At 36.9% G+C, this 22,934-nt stretch overlaps 1 long non-coding RNA gene across 1 annotated transcript; it reads right to left on the bottom strand.

Moving 5' to 3' along the window:
* Positions 1-3,534: 3,534 nt before the first annotated feature.
* LOC132598110 (uncharacterized) lies at positions 3,535-22,881 on the bottom strand. Its single transcript, XR_009565812.1, has 3 exons — positions 22,853-22,881; positions 8,613-8,735; positions 3,535-5,160 (listed from the first exon to the last, which is right to left on the bottom strand). It is a non-coding gene; the product is annotated as an uncharacterized lncRNA (long non-coding RNA).
* Between the last annotated feature and the right edge of the window lie 53 nt (positions 22,882-22,934).

Genomic DNA, 22,934 nt, shown 5'->3' with positions numbered 1-22,934 from the left:
CTGCCTTCTACCTTGTTAGGTACAAGATCCCTTGGAGTTTTGAGATTCTGATATTGTTGTTGACATAGGGTATTAGATAAGTTTTTTCTAATAGGAAAAAAAATAAGTCAGCATTGAGACTTGAAGCTGAATAGTGACTGTGTTATTCTGTGCTGAACTTGCTCTATTTTTACCTGAGGTAACAAACTTCATGGCCAAGCCTTCATGGTAGAATGGGCACAAAGGAAGAAATTGGCTTACCTGTAAGAAGAGGTACTAGGAAAGTGTTTTAAATTTTGACATCTGGTATCATATATTATGTTTACTTTGGACAGAATAGTCTTTTATTCACTATGACTGGCCTCACTGGTCAATTAATGACAGAAATAATTTAAAGAGGGGAGTCATTTAAAAATGTTTGATATAGATGTACTGTTTTAACTGTCATTCACTTTATAATAATTTGAAGCAGGGCTACATTTACTGTTATTTGGTTTTTGTTTTATTTTCTTTCTTAACATGAATTTACTTATGTTGTATAAACTGTATTTATAATGCATTGTCTTTTATTTCCATGTTGTTTGTCTTTTTTAAGTGAAATGAGAACATAAATGTATTTGTAAAATGATCCAAGACTATAATCCTCATAGATTTTATATTCCTCTGCCTAACTTTTTAAATTTATGTTTTTCTATACATAATTCAAGACTTTGTTTGTAACCTGCTTAAGTATTTTGAAACCATTAAGCACAGACTTCAAAAGAACTGCTCTTTCCATGCTCATATTCCATTAGGTTATATAAATAACAAAGAAGTAATAAAAAGGACACCTGGGGGAAAAAAATTGAGAAAAAGCACAAATTATTCTTGATAAACATGCAGCTTATCTGGTGGTGGCAGAAATGGGAGAGTATTAGACCATAATTTAGTATCCTGGTGCCATCCTTGGTTGATGAACATAAGTTTTAAATCTTGCAAAGAAAATTGGGATTCTTAGTTAACCCAATAGGTGAGTTAAACTGAGCAGTTAAAAGGGCTTCTCCCGTGTTTACACACATTTTATATAATAATATCAATCATGCATGTATTTTGTATTTCTTTTCTTGTGTCTTTTAGCCTGGCTGAATTCAATAGCCTTCTGGAGCCCCTTCTCCTGGACACCTACTCAACTATGTGTTGGGAAGACCAAGGTGAATAAGGACTGGACTCTAAATGCAGTGAGGGTCTAAAAGGGAGATAACAAACACTCATCCATGTTTTATGTAGTAAATCCCACCAAGCACAAAAGCTAAAAGTACATCATTTCACGTATTAAAAATAGGCCCCTATGTCATTTATTCTTATGCCAGTTTTTCTTCAGTATTTTATGTAAAATTTTACTTGATAATTTAGATCGAGTTTTAAAGATGTAAAAATATCTGGATAAAAACATGTGCCCTTATCACTAATTGTCAGTCTACATCAGCTACTATTTATTTTAAAGTACTTCATTCCAGTATGAGGAGGGTTACATTTAAATATTTCTCAGTCTCCTGAGATTTCTGATTCATATATATAGCTCTGAAATATTGTGAGCAGGGTGATATCCAATGCTTTTATGGATTTTTTTTTTTTTTTTTTTTGCTCATGAACTGCTATGTGCCAGATGCCCCATTCATAACATCTCTTAACTCTGATAATGAGTAGATGTCATTATTTTGCCTTCCAGCACTTCTGAACAATATCAGGCTAATATTATTTTCTCTCTGATTTTCCTTTATATTTTCAAAATTTATAGCAAACACAAAATGAAGTAATTATTTAATGTTTAACACAGTTTTTTTTTAAAGACTGCCTTCTAAGTCCTTGCAACTAGGATCGACTTTATTACAAGTTTAAAAAATTATGAAAATATTTTAGCATAAATATTTATTTAGTGGTACCCTTAACAATGAATTTATAAGTTTTTTAGGCCACTTTTCACACTCATTTTAGATTCAATTAAGATTTGGTGGAATATTTTTTTAACTCATATATAAGAAAATATAAGACTTAAAAAGGAAATGTAAGTTACATTCTTTAGAGTTATCTTTCTGTTTATACCTAGTATTTCTTAGTTGTCTTAATAAAATTGTGAGCCCAGTGCCTGACACATATTTGGCACTCAGAAAAGTGTATTAAATGAATGCATTCAAACTGAAATAACGTAACTGCTTAGTTAAGGCTTCTCTTGTTTTAGGTGTTTTTTTACAAGATTTTTTTCATCTTAAAAGAGATAATAGAGACTTTAGAAACTGAAAGGTAATGTTAATAGGAATCATAGCAATTATCTCGTCTATCTTCTCCAATTTTCAAATGGAGCTGACAGACAAAGAAATTAAGTGATTTAACCAATGGCAAGTTAAATAGACTTCAAACTTTCAGATGTATTATTAAACCATGTAGTTAATTTGGTTCAGAGTTTTGATCTAACCAACATGTATCAAGTATGTGTAATGATGAAGGCACTCTAATGAGCGCTGAGCTTAAAAAATAAAAAAAAAAAGAAACACGAAATTCCTACCCAAAGTTTGTAAACTACAGACTAGTATTTGGGAACCACTGAAATTTGATTCCTAGGCTCAGGACTGGAGTCTGGGCGGGAGATACTGATTTGAGAGTCGTTAGTATACACTTATAATTGAACACATGCAGTGAATGAGATCACACAAGAAGAGGAAATAAAACAAAAGAAATAGTAGAACTAACAGTGGATTCCTGGTGAAGATGTATTTATAAGATGATACAAAGAGAATCAAGGGGGAAAAGAGACCTATAAAAGGAGTGAGAATCAGATGATATAAATGGTTCCTTGAAAATCAAGGGACAAAGAGAACCAGGTAGTAAATGATGGGAGGTTTCTTGTACCTTGCAGAAAACTCAATTATGATGAAGACTTAAAAGACACTATTAAAATCAGACATTCAGCATCACTGGGGATTCTTGCAAAAGTGCTTTGCTACAAAGGGAGTAACATATAAGCCAGAATGAAGATTGCAAATTCTTGGAAAGAAGGAAAGAGGAGGAAAGAAATAATACAAATAAAAGACCAGCATTTTCTAGAATGAGTTCTGCTATCTTCACAGGTTTTAGTAGCTATTACTTGAAAAATATAAAGGAGAGCATTGGGGTAGAGTTCACTTGTGAGATATCTTGAGGAAACAATTTAAAAAGTTAATTTTGCTGCAGGACTTCAGAAAATTTATTTGGCAAATTTTATTTGGCAAATATCCCAAAGAGGGTATATTTGGTCATCTATTTTCTTAAAAAAAAAAAAAAAAAGAACACTTTTTGGGATTACTATTCTATATTAGTCACTTGGGAAATTTTGCTTTGGAATAAAAAGAAAAAGCCAAGATATTTAACACTAATAGAAAAAGAAAGAAGGGAAAGAAACAACAGGAATTAAAAAAAATTCTCCAGCTTTATTAATATATAATTGAAATATAACATTGTGTAAGTTTAAGGTATACAATATGTTGATATGATACATTTATATATTGCAAAATGATCACTACCGTAGTGCTAGCTGACACCTCCATCGTGTCACATAACTACCATTTCTTTTTTGTGGTGAGAACATTTAAGGTCTACTCTTAGCAACTTTCAAGTATATTAAACAGTTTTATTAGCTAAAATCACCGTAAAGTAATTAGACCCAGAGAACTTATTCATCTTAAAACTGGAAGTTTGTACTCTTTGGCTGACATCTCCTGATTACCCCCAACCCCCTGCCTCTAGTAACCACCATTCTAGTCTCTGTTTCTATGAATTTGACTTCTTAAAAATTCCACATATAAGTGATATCCTACAGTATTTGTCTTTCTCCAACTTACTTCAGTTAGCATAATGCCCTCAAAGTCCACCCATGTGATAGGTTGAAAGAAACCTTGTTTGTGTTGAGGTGTGAATCCCTTCTACTCCAGGATAAGTTTGATTAGATTTGAAAGCCCAAATATCGGAACTTCAACATGTTTAAAGGTTCAGTGCAAATAAAGACCTTCTGAAGTCAAGTGTACACTCAAATAGTGACAGAGCCATGCAATGGAATTTCTATTCGTTTATGTTTTCTTCACAAAGACATCCAGGAAAGATGCATCAAAGGGAAAACCTAGCAGAAAATCTTAAACCAAAATAATTGGTGAGGCTGATTAAGAGAGGAGAAGGCATGAAGCAAAGAAACTTAGTAAGTACTTTTTTCCAGCTTTATTTAGATATAAATGATATATAACATTGGGTAAATTTAAGGTGTACAACATGTTGATTTGATACACATATATATTGCAAAGTAATTACTACCATAACATTAGCTAATACCTGAATCATGTAGCATAATTTCCATTTATTTTTTGTGGTAAGAATATTTAAGATATACTCTCTTAGCAACTTTCATGTATACAATACAGTATTATTAACGTAAATTACTATACTGTACATTAGATTCCCCAGAACTTATTTATCTTACAACTAGAAGTTTATAACCTTTGACCAACATATCACTTCTCTGCCACCTCCCAGCTCCTGGTAACCACCCTTTTTTTCTCTGTTTCTACAAGTTTTATGAATTTTGGGTTTTGTTTGTTTGGTTTTTTTAGATTCCATATGTAAATGAGATCATACAATATTTGTCTTTCAGTGTCAGTCTTATTTCATTTAGCCTAGTGCCCTCAAGTTCTATCCATGTTGTGACAAATGTCAAGATGTCTTTCTTTCTCATGGCTGAATGATATGTACATATGTATATACACCCCCCCACCTCATCTTTATTCATTCATCTGCTGAGGAACACTTAGGTTGTTTCCATATCTTGGTTATTGTGAATAATGCTGCAATGAACATGAGAGTGCAGATATCTCTCCCAAGATCCTGTTCTCATTTCCTTTGTATATATACCCAGAAATGGGATTGCTGGATCATGTAGTAGTTTTATTTTTAATGTTTTGAGGAACCCTCTTAGTTTTCCATAGTGGCTGCACCAAGTTACATTCTCACCAATGGTGCAGGAGAGTTCCTTTTCTCTACATCCTTGCCAACACTTGTTGTTTCTCGTCTTTCTGATAATAGTCATTTTGACAGGTATGAGATGGTATCTCATTGTGGTTTTGCATTTTTCCGGTGATTAGTGATGTTGAGGACTTTTTCATGTAGTTGTTTGACTGTCTTCTTTGAAAAAAATAAAGAAGATTAAAATCATATCAAAAGCCTTTTTGCACCACAGTTGCATAAAACTAAAAGTTCCTAGTTTCCTAGTTTCTCCTAGTTTACCAGGAGAAAACTGAAAAATTAACCAATATGTGGAGATTAAACAGCATGCTACTGAACAGCCAGTGGGTCAAGGAAGAAATCAAAAGAGAAATCAAAACCACTTCTTGAGACAAATAAAAATGAAAGTACAATATACCAAAACTTATGGAATGCATCTAAAGCAGTTCTAAGAGGGAAGTTTTTAGTGATAAGTACCTACATGAAGAAAAAAGAAAGATCTCAAATAAACAACCTAATTTTACAACTCAAAGAACTAGAAAAAGAAGAACAAACTATGACCAAAGTTAGTGGGAGGAAACAAATAAAGATTAGAGCAGAAATGAATGAATAAGAGACTAAAAAGAAAATAGAAAAGATCCCTGAAACTTGAGTGTTTTTGAAAAGATAAACAAAACACACAGACCTTTAGCTAGACTTACCAAGAAAATAAAAGAGGATTCAAATAAATAAAATTATAAATGAAAGACGGTACATTACACCTAGATACCACACAAATGGAAAGGAATATGAGAAACTACTATGAACAATTGTACACCAACAAATGGACAAACTAGAAGAGATGAACACATTCTTAGTAAGTACTTCTACTGGTCTTACATTCCTGCTCATTTTCTGGCATTCCAAAATCTTATTTGAAATTTTGAGCATAAACATTCTTAGAAGAATCCACTGGTTAACAAAGAAAATTTTGTTTCATACTTAAAATTTTCTTTTCAATTCATAACTGGTTTTCTGTATGTGAGACATATTGTTTTCTTATATCAAGTGAATGCTGTCGGGAGTGATCTTCCATCACTTGTTCCTGTTTCTGGAACGTGGCTTGCTCTGTGGCTTGGCATTTTGGAGCTGTCCCTTTTAGACAAGTCTTGAATAAACCATCTTCTCACATAATTTGGCAGAAGCAAAATGGCATCCTCATGTAAAATGTCACCTGCTCTAGATTGGCATTATTCTTATAAGTATTCGAATAATTCTCTAAGATTGCTCTCTGTTTATCTCAGAAATATTACTCCCTGATGGTTTCTAAGAGGATAGATTTGGTTATTTTATTAGGTCAAACTTTAATCCTTGATAGAGAGCAAAATATTTTAAAAACGGAGCCTAGGACAGATAAAGTTTGATTTAGTAATTAAACATTAGAGCTGGAAAGGAAAGTAGAGTTCATTGAATTCAGTGATTAGTGAGATGACTCTAGAAAAATTTCTGTTTCAGTACCATTGTGGAGAAAGAAGGTAAGCTAAATTAGGGTTTTTGATTCCTTGGTTTTCTCCCCTCATAGCATTTCTTTGGGTTTCTTTTTACATTGTGTTCTTCTTTAGTAGATTAACATTTTATTTTAAAACAATAATTTAAGTATTTCATATTGAAAAGTTGGAAAATTAGTTTTTAAGGGATTAAATGATTTTCCCAAGTCATAACTCTACTAAAAGATATAATGGGAACTAGGACCATGGTTTCTTGTGTTTTAGTGCTTTTTGATTTTTATTTCACGTTTTTGTTCTATTAAAGATCTAAGAACCCAATTGGAATTCCATAATAGGACATGATGGCTTTAAAAAAAAATAAATAATGAAAGAAAAGAGTTATAAAGAGAATTAAAATCATCAATAATTATTCTTGCCTACTGCATTTTTCCTTCAAATAATTATTTCTTTACCTGTTTATATTCTTCATACTGTATGTGATAAAGAATTTAAATAATAAAATAAAAATTTCCCCGAAATGTATTCATCTCGATCAGGGTTTCTCAACCTCAGCACTAAAATTTTGGAGTGACACATTTTTTTGTTGTTTGCTGTCCTATGCATTGTATAATGTTTAGCAGCATCCTTGGCCTCAACCCACCAGATACATGGAGATATGACAGTCTTTTACTCAGTCATGATAATCAGAAATGTCTCAGAGAATGCCAAATATCCACCAGAGACAATACTACCCCTGGTTGAGAACGATTGATCTAAATAATGTACAGTCTAGATCCAAACTGAGACACCAAACTGAAGATAATCTTACCATATGTTAGCTATTGTGAGTAGACATTTGTTCCAAGATTTTAAGCAGTCCATTGTGATATTTTAGAAATTCTAAGGAAAACAGTCGTGGCTGTAAGAAGTGAGGCAGGTGTGGGAGTCAAGCCTTAATGCAAGCAGATGAAGTGGGCTGCATGAGCGTTGACTATGTGCTTGGTCGATGTGGAGAGTCCACAAAAATATTTAATATTCTAATTTAATTGAACTCAGTTCTTGTTAACTTTTTGTATTATGTGACCCTACATGTAATAGGCAAAAAGAGTTAAATATTTGTCTTTGATGGCTGGACAAGGCAGTCAGACTCTAGAGTAGAGTATGGTGATGGTGATAGGGATTTTAAGCTTGCCATTTTGATGTCCAGATGTGTCTTAGAATGGAAGATGGAAAAAGTCATGAAGAAAGGGCTATCTTGAGGACTAGCTTTCCCTAGTTACAATAAAAGGGAATTATTTTTTTGGGTTTTTTTTTGGTTTTTTTACTTTGTATTTAGTGGACAGCTATTAATCCCAGTGTGGAATTGTTCCTCTATCACCCACATAGTTTTCTTGAGTCTCTCAGCCACAGTGTCTGATCACTTCCTGGTGTAAAGCATGACTCAGCTTTGCCCAACTAGATTACTTTCATGCTACTTTCTGTACTTGTTCTGTGGTCATTGGCATAGAGATATCTATTACTTTAGCATTTTGACCTGTAATGATTTTATAAAGTAGCTGGGACAGTGATTATCTTGCCTGTCAATGCAAAGAGCCTAGCCACAACAGGAGATAACTAAGCCACCAAGCAAAAAGATACAAAGGCAAACAGACCCTGAACGATGAAGCGCCTCAAGACTTCTTTAATCACCTGGATCCAGCCGTATCTGAAGCTCAGGTTGCCCCTTGGACATCCAGCTACATGAGTCAACAAAGTAACCTTTTTTTTTTGCTTCATCTAGTTTGTGTTAGGTTTCCATCACTTACAATTGAAAGAGGTCTGCTGAGCATGGAGAATATTCCCATTGAGCAAATGTGAGCAAGGAATTGCAAATGCATAGAAATAAAATGACAGCTATACAGATGAAAGACTAACACGAAACAACAAGAAAAGCCCCTTGAACTTTAATGCAGGAATAATGAACAAATAAAGAGTATGTGTGAGCTATCTCACAAAAACCTGTTCTTCAAGGAGAAGCAAGGCATCAGAGAAAAATGACCTCATAACAGATTGAAATAGAGACGATAATGGAGGAGGAAAATGTCCAGAATCAAACCAGAGACTGTGTCCTTCTGTTCACATACTGTTTGCAAATTCTAATGATGGAGGACCAGTAATTGAGCTCACCTGTGTAAGAACTGCATCATTCACTTATTCAGCCAACATTTACAAATTATCAACCAAGAGGGAAGGATTCCAAGTTGTTAAACACCGAGTCTCTGAACTTCAATCTTTATCCAAGATGTAAGTCTAGGGAGGGGAAAAAAAATTCAAGAAACCATGAATAGTATAAAAGCTATTGTAGGCGAGTGCAGAGTGAGACAGACAATTCACTCTATTACTTATGGCTTCTTCGACTGTAAGTGACAGAAATAGGAATTCAAACTAGCTTAAGTAGGAAAAAAAATTTGCATGAGGATGCATTCAGGTTTGAACTCCTGAGTCCATGCACAGCTGGACTCAGGAGTTCAAACCATGGCACCTGAACTCTATCTCCTTCTCTACCTCTTAATTTTGTTTGCTTCTGAGTTGTCTTTCCACATTGTTGCAAAGAAGACCATTAGCAGATCTGGGTTAATGTCATTAGAGGTCATGACTCCAAAGGTAAAGTTACCTCTTTTCCTCACATGACATTTATTGACTCTGCTTTAGTCTTAGGCCCATTTCTGGAGCAATCTCTGTATCTAAGAGGATGTGCCTTAGCCTTGTCCATGTACCACTTCTGCAGCTGGGTGCTGGGACCATGATACTGACAGACCCACCAAGATAAGGTGAAGTGAGAGTTACTGAAAGGAAAAGAAGCTATGTAGTCAGTATCATTTATGATGATGATGGTTATGATGATAACCATCATCATCATTATTGTAGACGACATTCAGTCTCCTAACACATCCTGGGTGGGACCTAGAAGTTGTCACATCTGAGCTAACTATTAAAGAGTAAGTATTTGTATGACTACTGTTGGTTAGGATGAAAAACAAGAGGATGCATTAGTGTAGAGGATTCAGTGTAATTATGCAGGCATGCTTCAGCAAAATTCACTAATGTCCAAATATACACAAATTGTCATCTACCATTTATTGAGTCCTGATTATGTGCCAGGCGTTTGCTAAGTAAGCTCTTTAATTTGATCATCTCATTTAATTCTCCCAAATTTTACAAGGTAAATATTACTCTCTTTCTCAAATTGCAAATAATGCTCAGCGAGGTGAAATAATTTACTTAATTAGCAAGTGGTAGAGTTTGGATTGAAACACAGGACGTGTGAAACAAGAGCTTGGATATTTAATACGACTTTGTACTTAGGGGGACCATACATCTCAGTTTATGCCTCTTGTCCTGATACAATTATTAATTGCATCCCCTTCTACTTCAAAACATGTTCAGATTTTGACAATAAATTATATGATAACATGAACACTGCCTCCTTCATGGATATGTTTGAGCTCCCACGTATTTTATATACTTGTCTCTCATTCAGAATGGTTTTAATAATCTTTTATTTTAGGAGAAGAGCTTCATATTTACAAAGAAGGTGCAAAGATAGTACAGAGAGTTCTGATATCCCCACACCCACTTTCCCTTATTATTAGCACCTTATATTAATTTGTCACAATTAATGACAATATTGATACATTATTATTAACTAAAGTTCATACTTTATTCATATTTCCTTAGTTTTCACTTAGTGTATTTTTTCTGTTACAGGATCCCATCCAGGATATCACATTATGTTTAGTCATCATGTCTCCTTAGGTTCCTCTTAACTGTGACAGTTTCTCAGGCTTTCCTTGTTTTTGATGACATTGACCCTTTTGAGAAGTACTGGCCAGATGTTTTGTAGAATGTCTCTCAACTGGGATTTCTCTGATATTTTCCTCACAATTATAATGGGGTTATGGGTTTGGGGGAGGAGATCACAGAGATAAAGTGCCAATTTTATCACATAACATCAAGGGTATATACTATCAATGTAGCTTATCATTGTTGATATTAACCTTGATCACCTGGCTGAGGTAGTGTTTGACATGTTTCTCCATTGTAAAGTTACTCTTGTAAAATGGTTGTTAACCTTTTCAAGTTATGTTTATATGGAGAACATGCACACATCTTAAGTGTGTGAATCCATGACTTTTGACAGATATATTTACCCATGTAACCACTATCCCTATCAAGATGTAGAACATTTCTGTCAGCCCTCTAAAGTTGTTTTAACTTGTCTTAATTTAATCTTTTGATTTCATAGAGTCCCTAAAGAATCCTTTCAGTTATGATTGAGTCAGAAGTGCCCCAACTCTTAGCAGACATACAATTTTGAGCTGCTCTCGAAATAAATAACCAGGTTCTTAACTATGTTTGACTCTATCAGGTTACCTTTTATAGACTGGCCATCTCTCCATATATCTTTCCTGACTGGAATAACTATGTAATGCAGACTTACCATCCCATGGACTTGAAACCTTTTCCTATAGGTAAGAACACCAGGATGAACAAGCCTCAGAAAGGAAGACTTAACGAAAAATCACAAGGAACCAATCTTTATAACTGCTAAAGTGTGACAGGATGTGAAGAAGGCTGACATGACTGTGACAAATCTGGCTTAGAGAAGACTATTGTAGATAATATCATGGGATACCACCACATTTTATATTCAGAGATTTCTAAGAGTGGACCCGAAGTAGGAGCAAGACAGGTATGGTCTTAACATCCTAAGTAAGACATTATCAGTATTTGAAAGAGATTTCTAAAGCACTTTTATCAATTCCTTTTTTAAAGTATTAGTTATAATATTAATCACTGTTGGAATTATAGGGAAATAATGTTTTACAAGAAGCAACATAAATATAAGTGTAAAAGTTCATGAGGTGGCATCATGCAAGTTATTTTATCAAAATTTATATAAAAATCATGGCATATAAGTAGAGCTGAAAGAAATGTTAAATCTCAGAGAGCCACCAAAAAAAAAACCTCTTTAGTTTATAGATAATAAAAATGGATGAGTTGAATAATTTGCCCAGATAATGGGATCTTAACCTTATATATAAACTTTATTGTGGTATAGTTTACATAAACAAAAGTATACGCATATTAAATATATGATTGATGAGTTTATAAAATATAAACTAAGCATAAAACTTTATATACTAAAAACCACCACAAATTAGATATATAACATTTTCGTCACCCTGGAAAGGTACCTTATACCCGTTTACTCAATCTGTCCCCTATTCTCAGACCCAGGCTGATCTGCTCTCACTACATATTAACTTTGACTTTTCTAGAATTTCATATAAAAGATGTCATATTGCATACACTGTCTTTCTTCTTTTACTTCCTATAACATTTTTGAGATATATCTGTTTAGTGTATATTAGTTGTTCCCTTTTATAGCTGAGTAGTATTCCATTGTATGGATATACCACATGTATTTATCCTTTTGATGGGCATTTAGGTTGTTTCCATTTTATAGTTATTTTGAATAACACCACTATAAACATTTATACAGAAATACCTGTGGACATATACTGTTATTTCCTTGGGTAGAAGTGGAAATGTTGGGTTGAATGGTAAGTGTATGTTTACCTTTATGAGAGACTGAGAAAGACTTTTCTAAAGTGGTTGCACCATTTTGCATTCTGACCAGCAGTGTATAAAAGTACTAGTTCTGCTGTATCCTTTCTAACACTCACAATGGTCAGTCTTTCATTTTAACCTTTGTAATAGGTAGTGGGATCTCATTTTGGTTTTAATTTGCTTATCCCTGAAAACTAATGGTGCTGAACATCTTTTCATGTGCCTACTGCCTTTTGTGTACCTTTTTCAGTGAACATATACTTTTTCTGTATGTGTGTGTAATATATAATCTTCCTTATGTACAAGTTCTTTGTAAAATACATGTTTTGTGAAATTTTCACCATTTCTGCTTCCTTCTCCCCTATTTTCTGAACGAGTCTGTGTAAGATTGACATTTTCCCTTAAATTGTTGATCACATTCACCAAGGAAAGCCATCTGGACCTAGAATTTTCTTTGTGGGAAGGATTTTTATAGTTACTTTGTTTATCTTATTCAAACAGCTTTGTTGAGATGAATTTTACTTATAAAATCCACTAATTTCAAGGACACAATTTAGTCATTTTTAGTAACTACCAAATTATACAACCATCAACATAAATCAGTTTTAGAATATCTTTATTACCCTAATAAGATCTCTCATGCCCATTTCCAGTTTATCCCCATTCCCACCACCAGCCCCAGGCATGGGAAGGTTTTTCACTGTAAAGGAAATTTAACAAACATAAAGCTTTTAGATTTTTTTCTTTCTTTTTGAGTCAATTTTGGTAAGTTGTGCCTTTCAATGAATTTGTCCATTTCACTTAGTTATCAATTTTTTGATATAAAAATTTTCATGACATTTCCTTATTTTCCTTTCCATGAGTCTAGGGTCTAGAGTGATGCTTTTTCTTTTTATATTGGTCATTTCTCTCTTCTTTCTTTTTTTCTTAATCTGTCCAGCTTAGACATTTTCAGTTTTACTGGTCTTTACAAGGAACAGCTTTTGGTATTATTGGGTTTTATCTCTTTTTGCTCTTTTCTATTTTATTGATTTATACTTTTTATTCTTTCTTTTTACTTTGAGTTTAATTTATTTTACTTTTTTAGTTTCGAATGCAAAGTTTAGATGATTGAATTAAATGTATATTTTCTTTTCTGCTATATGGCTTTAAGCTATAAATCTCTCCCTAAGAACTGCTTCAGATAGAGTCAACAGATTTTGACAGGCTGTTATTGTTATCAGTCATTAAAAGTATATTCTAATTTATCTGGATTTTTTTTTTTTTTTTTTGCGGTACGCTGGCCTCTCACTGTTGTGGCCTCTCGTGTTGCGGAGCACAGGCTCCGGACGCGCAGGCTCAGGGGCCATGGCTCATGGGTCTAGCCGCTCCGCGGCATGTGGGATCTTCCCGGACTGGGGCATGAACCCGTGTCCCCTGCGTTGGCAGGCGGACTCTCAACCACCGCGCCACCAGGGAAGCCCCTATCTGGATTTTTCTTTAAATTGTGAGTTAAGTGTGTTTAAATATCAAATATTCGGGGATTTTCTAGATATTTTGTTATTGATTATCAAGTTAATACCATTGTTATCAGAATGAGTTCAATAATTTTAAGTGTATGAAACTTGTTTATGGAACAATATATGGTCTGTCTTGAACAATGTTCAAGTTTGTCTTTCTTCTGCAGTGTGCAACTGCTGTTACACAGATGCAGTGAATTTCAAACAATGTATTTTTCAGCCCTACACATTCCATTTATTTTTACATTTTTCACTTCTCTCCTCATTGGGTTCATGTTTCCCTCAAATTCTTGAACATATTTACACTAGCTGTTATATTTATTTCCTATTGCTGTGACACAACTACCACACATTTAGTGACTTAAAACAATACTCATTTATCTCACAGATCTTTAGGTACTCAAGTATGGGTGGCTTGGCTGGGATCTCTCCTGAGGCTTTTCTTACAGAACTGAAGTCAGAATGTCAGCCAGGCTGAGCTGTTATCTGGAAGCTCTGGGAAAAATCCGTGTCCAAGGTTATTTACCTTGTCAGTAGAATTCAGTTACTTACAACTGTAGGGACGACGTCCTTGTCTTCTCTTGCCGTTATCCAGGGGCCAGACAGCTGCTAGGGCCGCTCTCAGACCCTTCCAGATGGCTCCTTCCCTCTCAGCAATAGAGAACCTCCTTCATGTTGAATCCTTCTCACACTTAGGATCTCTCTGACTTACTCTTTTGTGACCAGCCAAAGAAAAGTCTTATTTTAAGGACTTACATGATTAGGTTAGGCTCACCTGGAGAATCTCTCTCAAAGCCAACCGATTAATAACCTCAATTACACCTGCAAAATCCCATTCACTATATAATTATGGGGGCTATTTTAGAATTCTGTCACACTGTTTTTTTTGTATTTGTGCTGATTCTAAAATCTGTCATTTCTAGATCTGTTTTTATTGACTAGTTTTTCCTCCTGCCTTTTCACATGCCTTATAATTTTTATTGGATTCTGTACAGTGTAAAAATAATGTGGTTGTGTCTTCATTTCACTGTCTTCCTTTAAAAAGCGTTGAATCTTGTTTTAGCAGATGTTAGGTTACTTGCAGGGCAGCTAGATCCTTTCCAGGTTGGTTTTTAAGACTTTTTCCAGTGGGTATTTAGCCCTGCTATTAAAGTGTAACCTTTCTGGGTCTCTACTAATTTGTCGGAGTCTTCAGAAAGATTTCTCCCCTCCAGAGGGTTAGCACTTCAGTGTCTCCCAGTGCTGTGTGAGCTCTGTTACAGTTCCCTGATAGTTGTTATTTTCCTAGGGTCCCATATCCTCATCCTGTGTTTTCCCAGTTCAGTGTTGAGCCAAAATTCGAGGGACTACCATACATATTTCTAGCCCTCTTTCTCTGTGTGCCTCCTGTCTATCTTGTACTCTTGCCTGCAAGTTGCAGCTTCCGGAGTCTCTCTGAACTCTGATCTCTGTTTTCTCAAATTAGCCCATTGACCATGCTCAGCTTGGGTCTGAAAAGTGGCACCAGGCAGGAACATTCATAGGGCTTGCCTCATTTGTTCCCCCTCCTTTGGGGAACACAGTCCTGAGCTCCTAGCTGCCCAGAGTCTTAAAAGGGTTGTTTAAGTTATTCTAACTTTCTAATGATTAGCTTTGAGAGGAAAATTCTGAGGCCAATTACTCCATCATGGCTAGAAGCAGGAGTCCTCAACTGAGATTGATTGACTGAATGAATGTCTACAAGAGCTTACCTGCTACCTTCTCCCCACAGAAATGAGACTTGATCCCACTTCTGATTTTATTTTAATGGGGTGGAGGGTTGAGGAACTGAAGAATCAAAATCATTATAGGATAGGGACTTCCCTGGTGGCGCAGTGGTTAAGAATCCGCCTGCCAATGCAGGGGACATGGGTTTGATCCCTGGTCCAGGAAGATCCCACATGCCCTGGAGCAACTAAGCCCGTGCACCACAACTACTGAGCCTGCGCTCTAGAGCCTGCGAGCCACAACTACTGAAGCCTGCACGCATAGAGCCTGTGCTCCACAACAAAAGAAGCCACCGCAGTGAGAAGCCAGCACACTGCAATGGAGAGTAGCCCCTGCTTGCCGTAACTAGAGAAAGCCTGCACACAGCAATGAAGACCCAACACAGTCAAAAATAAATAAAATAAAAAATAATTTTTAAAATGCTGTGAATTCACAACACAATGATAAAAAAATTTTTTAATCATTGTAAGATAAGTAACTTGCATGGGGAAGATACTAGTATCAACTTACGTTAAATAATTTCAAAGCAGATATGATCATGAGAAATGGGCCCACATCACAAAGAATCAAGATATGCAAAGAATATGAGTAATTACTCTAAGGAATATTGTTTGAATATTAAATGAGATGTGAATATTAAAAAATGATAGATGGTCTAAAATTCCATTTAATTCGATTAGTGGAATTAAGCATGGTAGATGGTCTTGTAAGACATACTAATACATTCCCCAGAGAGAACTTTCCAATAATTTAAACATTTTATGTTCAGGGGTTCACTGGACATACCCAGAACGTGATTCATCCAAGAGGAATAGTTCTGGAAACACTGCTGATAGAGATTAGTGTCTAATACATAGACAGACAACAGAGTACAATAGTTAAAAGTGTTGCTGAGCTTAGACATGGGTATGAGCTCTGTTTCTGTACCTAAGAGCTAGATGGCAGAGGGGTTGAAACATAGACTTTGAAGATAGAGTTCCTCACTTCAAATTGAGCTCTGTGCTTCCTAGCTTTATGTCCTTGGCAAGTCTCTTAAAAACAATGTACCTCAATTTCTTCATCTGAAAAATAGGGGTGATGAATAATAATACCTCCCTTTTATGTGTTGGGGATGAGATAAATCCTTAGTTTATTATGAGGATTAAATAAATCAACATGTGTGTAAACCATTCAAGCAGTACCTGAGGCATAGTAAGTTCCAGATAAGTGTTAGCTATTATAATAATTTCTTGTCTAAAATTAGGTTAATAATAAAAATAGTAACTCTTTTATAGGTTTCACACAGATTGACTCACTGCATGTAAACTGCCCATGCTAGTGCCTAATAGACAGTAGATGTTCAATGAAACAGAATAAACCTCACATCATGGTTGATTCAAGAAATCTGTGAGGTTCAGTGAGCAGGTTCAAATGCATCCATGGCCCGTAAGTAAGCAGGGTGTTATTCTTCTAAAAGATAAAGGAAACTCTACTACTTTAGATTTACTACTAGGTTTAGATAGGTGAACTATCACACCCTATACGTCTGACACACACATACAAAAGCCTATACTACATGATCATATGATTTTTAGCATTCAGGTTGTTAATGTGGTTTATCTCATTGATTGATTTACTGTTACTGAACCATCCTTGCATCCCTGGGATAAATCCCACTTGATTATGGTGTATGATGCTTTTAATGTATTGTTGAATTCGATTTGCTAATAATTTGTTGAGGAATTTTGCATCTATGTGCATTGGTGATACTGGCCTGTAATTTTCTTTTTTTTGTGGTGTCTTTGACTGGTTTTAGTACCAGGGTGATGCTGGCCTCATAGAATGAGTTCAGAGTGTTTCTCCTTCTGTAATTTTTTGGAATAGTTTGAGAAGGGTAGGTGTTAACTCTTCTCTAAATGTTTGATAGGGTTCACCTGGGAAACTGTCTGGTCCTGGACTTTTATTTGTTGGGAGTGTTTTATTACTTATTCAATTTCATTACTGATGATTGGTCTGTTCATATTTTCTAGTCCTGATTCAGTCTTAAGAGATTGTAACATTTCTAGAAATTTGTCCATGTCTTCTATCTAGGGTGTCCAGTTTATTGGTGTTTAATTGTTTGTAGTAATGTCTTATGATTCTTTGTATTTCTGTGGTGTTGGTTGTAACTTCTCATCTTTCATTTCTTATTTATTTGGGTCCTCTCTCTTTTTTTTCTTGATGATTCTGGCTAAAGGTTTATCAATTTTATCTTTTCAAAGAACCAGTTCTTAATTTTATTTATCCTTTCTAAATTTTTTTTAGTCTTTATTTCATTTATTTCTGCTCTTGTCTTATTTCTTTCCTTCTACTAACTTTGGACTTTGTTCTTTTCCTGGTTCCTTTATTTGTAAGGTTGGGTTGTTCATTTGAGATTTTTCTTGTTTCCTGAGGTAGATTTGTATTGCTGTAAACTTCTCTCTTTTTATTGCTTTTGTTGAATCCTGTAGACTTCAGATCATTGTTTTCCTGTTTTCATCTTATCATGAGATAAACATAAATTGTGATTTTAAGACAATTTAAAAATTCACAGTTATACTCCAGCCTTCTTAAGTTTTAATCTTACTTCCCACTCAACTGGTCATTTGCAGTCACTGTCATTTGGAGCTTTATATCATATGCTCAAGGTCTGGATTCATGTTAAGAGGTGACTCTAAGACTACTACCACACTCCATGTCATAGAGTTTTAAACTTTCTGTAGTTCATGCTCACAGGAATCTAAGAATCAGGAGGTATTTTTAAAAATTATCTGCTTATCTTTAAGCAATGACAATCTAAATTAGTATCCTCAGTTTTGAGAGACTCAACTGAAATGAATCACTAACTTAAGCAAGGGATGGAATATATTGGGGGACCAAGTGGAATGTTCCAAGGCAAATACAGCTTCAGCCATTGCCAGATCCAGAGTCTCAGATGACTCATCAGGGCTCTCCTTTTCTCTCTGTATATTTGATCTGCTTCTCTACGTGTGTTGATTTTATTCTCAGTTGCGGTTTATCCATGTGATGGAAAAGACAGCTACTGGAAGCCCCCATTTCTGTCTTCCTAGATAAGAGGTCAAGAGGAATAGATCTGCCTTATGCAAGTGTCAGTACATAACATCTGAGGTCCTTTACCTATCCTTGAACTCTTCAGCCTCAGCAGGGGGAAAGGAGGGCTCAATTTTGCCAACACTAGATGTGTGTCCACACCTGAGTTTGGATAGGTGAGGCATTAAGGTTAACAGCTCCATCTCAACTCTTACAGACTGAGAGGGGTTGTTTCCCAGAGGAATAGCTAGCCCATGATGTTACCAAAGGAACATCAGGAACATTCCCGCCCCTACCAACTTAGGGAATGTACAAAATCAGAGCTCCTTAAAAAGATGGAAGTAGGAAATAGATGGAGTAACTGACACAAGATATCTACTATAAGTAAATATGACAGGAAAGTACAACAGATGAGATAGAATTTTTTTCTCTTCCTCTCTCTCTCTCTCTCTCTCTCTCTCCCTCCCTCCCTCTCCCCCCACCCCCCGCCAAGAAAAAAGTGACCTTGACCCAGTAATGCAATACAAATGTAAGATTGTGTTAAAAAAAAAAAAAAAAAGCAGCAGCTGGGCTTCCCTGGTGGCGCAGTGGTTGAGAGTCCGCCTGCCGATGCATGGAACCCGATGCACGGGTTCGTGCCCTGGTCTGGGAAGATCCCACATGCCGCGGAGCGGCTGGGCCCGTGAGCCATGGCCACTGAGCCTGCGCGTCCGGAGCCTGTGCTCTGCAACGGGAGAGGCCACAACAGTAAGAGGCCCGCGTACCGCCAAAAAAAAAAAAAAAAAAAAAAAAAAGCTATGAAAACAAAACCTATGGATGGAGACCTACATGAAAGATGGAAGAGTATAATAATGGCCAGAGTACATTACTGTGGCAGAAGCAGCAGCCCTTAAGGAGGACAACTTTATAAATTACAAATTGGATTTGAATAGACAGGGAATTGAAAGTGGAGACATTATTTTCTGCAGAAGATGATGGACAGGGGAGAACAAAGAAAATAAAACTGAGATTGTTAACAAAATACAATGCTAAGCATATAAGTTAGGACTGAGTCCTTAACTTTCATTTTTATTAATGACTGGGTGAGTACAGATTACTGACTACACAGAACCAAGCCTGGGAACACATTTTATATTTATGATCTTTGTGCCTAAAACTAGATTCTCCTGCAATTTAATATGACACTAGGACAATGACTGGCCAAGTTTTAGATTAATCACTCTTACACAAAGATTTTTCATTCATATAATCTCAAACAAATACTGTGTCACCTATTAAGTTCCAGATCCTATGCCCTCTGGCTGAAGATACAAATATCTTGCAAGCCCAGCGCCACTTTCCTCTTTCTCTGGTAACAAATCACACTTTCTGTTATGACAATGGCCCCAGTTTCAGCCCAGGAATAAACACTTGACTCAGGAAGAGCCAATTAAAGCCCTCCTTTACAGTTGATCGAGAGCTTTAAGGTTAGAGTGTTTCAATCTTATGCAATTTTTGTAAAACAAAATTATTTCAAAATCTAATTCTTTAAGTTCTAGAAACTGCATTCTGTGACTAAGAGGACAGTTTATTTGCTGTCGTTTCTGCTCTGCCCACTTTATGCTTCTGTCACTGTGAGATAAAGGCAGTGGGGAATGGCAAACCAGTTCTGATTCATTCAACACATGAGTGCTTCTTAGGTACAAAACACCATTCTGAACATTGTCCGGGATAAAAAGATAAATAATACCTAGCCCCTTACCCTCAAGGATCTTCCAGCTTAGCAAGGGAAATAAAACATGCACACAGATGACTGCAACAAAAAGAAGATAATGATTGCTGCCAGATGTTTGGGGAGAATGAGCAGAGCGAAGAGAGAACACAGAATAAGGCAACATTCAACAGTCAGCCAAGAACTATTTGTTGAGCAATTGCAAGCTGTGACCTGGAAATGGAAGAGGAGAACATAGATCTTCCCATGGGCAGGTGAAAAATCAAGTGTTATTACTTGTAACACAGCTCTTCAAATATATTTTTTGGCACCAAGTGCCTAATAGCCTTAAATTAAAAACTGAATAAGGATACAGTCTCCATCAAATATAGCCTGAGGTACTGATGCCTAAATCCTAGGATCACAGTATTTGTGTTCCCAAGGATGCCTTTCTATTGCTTTGCTTCTTTCCCCCTTTCCAAATTAGCTAATGCTGCCTTACCAGGATATCTATTTCACTTGTTCCAGCCTTTTTGATCCAGTGTATTGAATAGCAGAACAGGTGAGTTACAAGAGGGTATTTTGACTTCAAGCAACAGAAATAAAATACTATATAATTGAAAAAAAAAAAAAAACAGGCAATCTTTCAGGCACATGTGGATCCAGGAGTTCACATGTTTTAACCAGGTCCCTTTCTCTCTTCCCCACCCCTTCTTCTCTCTGCCTTTTCTCCTCTCTGGTATCTCTCATTATGGGATTCAAATATTTCCCTGTTTATGTGGGAGCTTCTGGCACAGCTGGCTCGCAGCTGCGAGTACCCCCGCAGCTCCAGGGCTGGCTGGAAGGGGCGGGCGCATCACAGCATAAGGTTGCACAAGGTGTGCACTTATATAGCAGGGCATCACATCTATGAGTGATGGATGATCACATTGTATACAGGGGTAGCTTCGCATAGCTTTTACATCACTTTTCTTGAAGGTGGCAGTAAAATGGTATGTGTTTACAAAATCAAATAGTGTAACATTGCCCAAAAGATATACATAAAGCATGTATGCTTTAGAGGAAGGCGGCTCCTTTTTCTTTTAACTCCGGCACGAATTGTCTATTGGACAGTGGTAACCCTATGTCATCAACCTCGTTACTCCAGCAGAAGTCCAGGGATTAGCCCTGCATAACTCTTGTTAGCCTCTATTCGCTTCCTTGAACACTGTAGCCAGAAGGTTATTTTCCTCCTCAAACCTTAAGTATTGAAACCTGGAGGAGGGACATGTCTGAAAAGAAAATGATGGACTGGACTTTCCCTAGAAGGAAGATAAATGGGTGGTCAACAAGAAAAAACTCCTCTGTACCAGGAAATGTTTGAAGTGTTGTTTGGGTATCAAAAAATGGGTGCCCTGCACATAAAGCAACAAAGGATATTGGTCTAAAAAGAACACCATGGCCAAAGGTGCATGGCCTATTTCAACAGAGGATTTGAAAGTTAAAAGTTAACCTGTAAAACATTCAATTCAATTTCATCATTTTACAGATGGGCAAAGTAAAACTCAGGCACAGGAACAGAAGTTCCAAGGTCATACAGGTGGTTGGTGGAAGAGACAACCAACTTCCCAACTTCTGACTTTTTAGGTGTGTGTGTGTGTGTGTTGTTTTGTTTATGTGCAAGGACATTTTTCTTTAGTACACTAACATTACAACAGAAAGTATAGTCTTGTTTTGGTTTTCTCTGTGCCCTCAATTCTGTATAAGACAGTTTCGCTGCACTCCAACAGAAAGGCTCAGCAAGAATAGAGACTACCATAAGCAGTACACGTGGGCACCAAGGGCAGATACATTGCCCTTCCTTGTGTAGGAACTAGGGCCACTTGTTGCTTTAATGGGCCAAGTTTGGGCTGGACCTGCAGGAGGGGACACCTTTGAAAAACAGCTTCCTAACTGCACTACAACCTGCTCTGGCATCCTGATTCCACTCCCCAAACCCCCCAAATCTTCAGCCAGGAAAAAAAAAAAAAAAAGAATGGACCACTGGATCACTGGATCGATGGGGAGATTTCTGTCTGCTCCTCCTACTGTCACCTCTTTCTTGCTATTTCCTGCCCGAGGAAACCTGACATCAGCCCAAAAGCATCTCTGGAAATGGGTAGGAGGGAGCCTTACACCTGTCAGCGCCAGAGAAGAAAGTGCGCTCTGCAGAGTTCTCAGTTGTGCCATCTCTTGCGATGAAAGGAAGAAAAGGAACGAATCCGCCACAGATTTACTGGAGACCAGGGTTACTTCATCCGGCTCCGGCCACAGTAACCCCTGAAGACCAAAGATGCATTTCCATTCCCAGCATTTCTTGTTGGCGTCTTTCCCTACAGGCTAGCCCAGTGCCTGGCCCCGGAGAAGTCTCTGCGTAAAGGTTCTTGAGGTCATAAATCAGGCTCCTGTGTGTATGTGTGTTTTTCTTAGGAAAAACTGGCACAGACGAATTAGCAGTAGAGACTGGGGTCTTCCTACTACCCTTCATGCTTGGCGGCATCACCTTCCGACTACCTCGCATTCTCCCGGCGCTGACAGCCCCGGCTCCGGACCTCAGGGTTGGAAGTAGTCAGCCCGAGATAGAACCGCCCTGTCCGGGGCTGATGCCACCCTGTGCCTAGAATGTGCGTGTGGGTGCAGGCGGGCGAGCGAGCGGCTTCTACACTGAGACAGAAGCAGGAGCTCAGCCTTCGCCTGCGACCTGCAATCCCCAGATTCCCTGGGGACCTCGAAACTCCCAATCGGAGGCACTCCCCCCCCCCACAGCCGCCCACCCATTCCCCCCGCCTTACCTCAGCACGCAGCCCCTCCTTGCGTGATGATGCAAAACCGTGGGGAGGGCGGGCGCTGGGAAGGGTGGGGAGAGCCTGAGAG

The sequence above is a fragment of the Globicephala melas genome, chromosome 11 (genome assembly GCF_963455315.2).
Source record: "Globicephala melas chromosome 11, mGloMel1.2, whole genome shotgun sequence".
Classification (NCBI taxonomy): Eukaryota; Metazoa; Chordata; class Mammalia; order Artiodactyla; family Delphinidae; genus Globicephala; species Globicephala melas.
The sequence above is the reverse complement of the archived record's forward strand: the minus strand, read 5'-3'. Positions and strand labels throughout refer to the sequence as shown.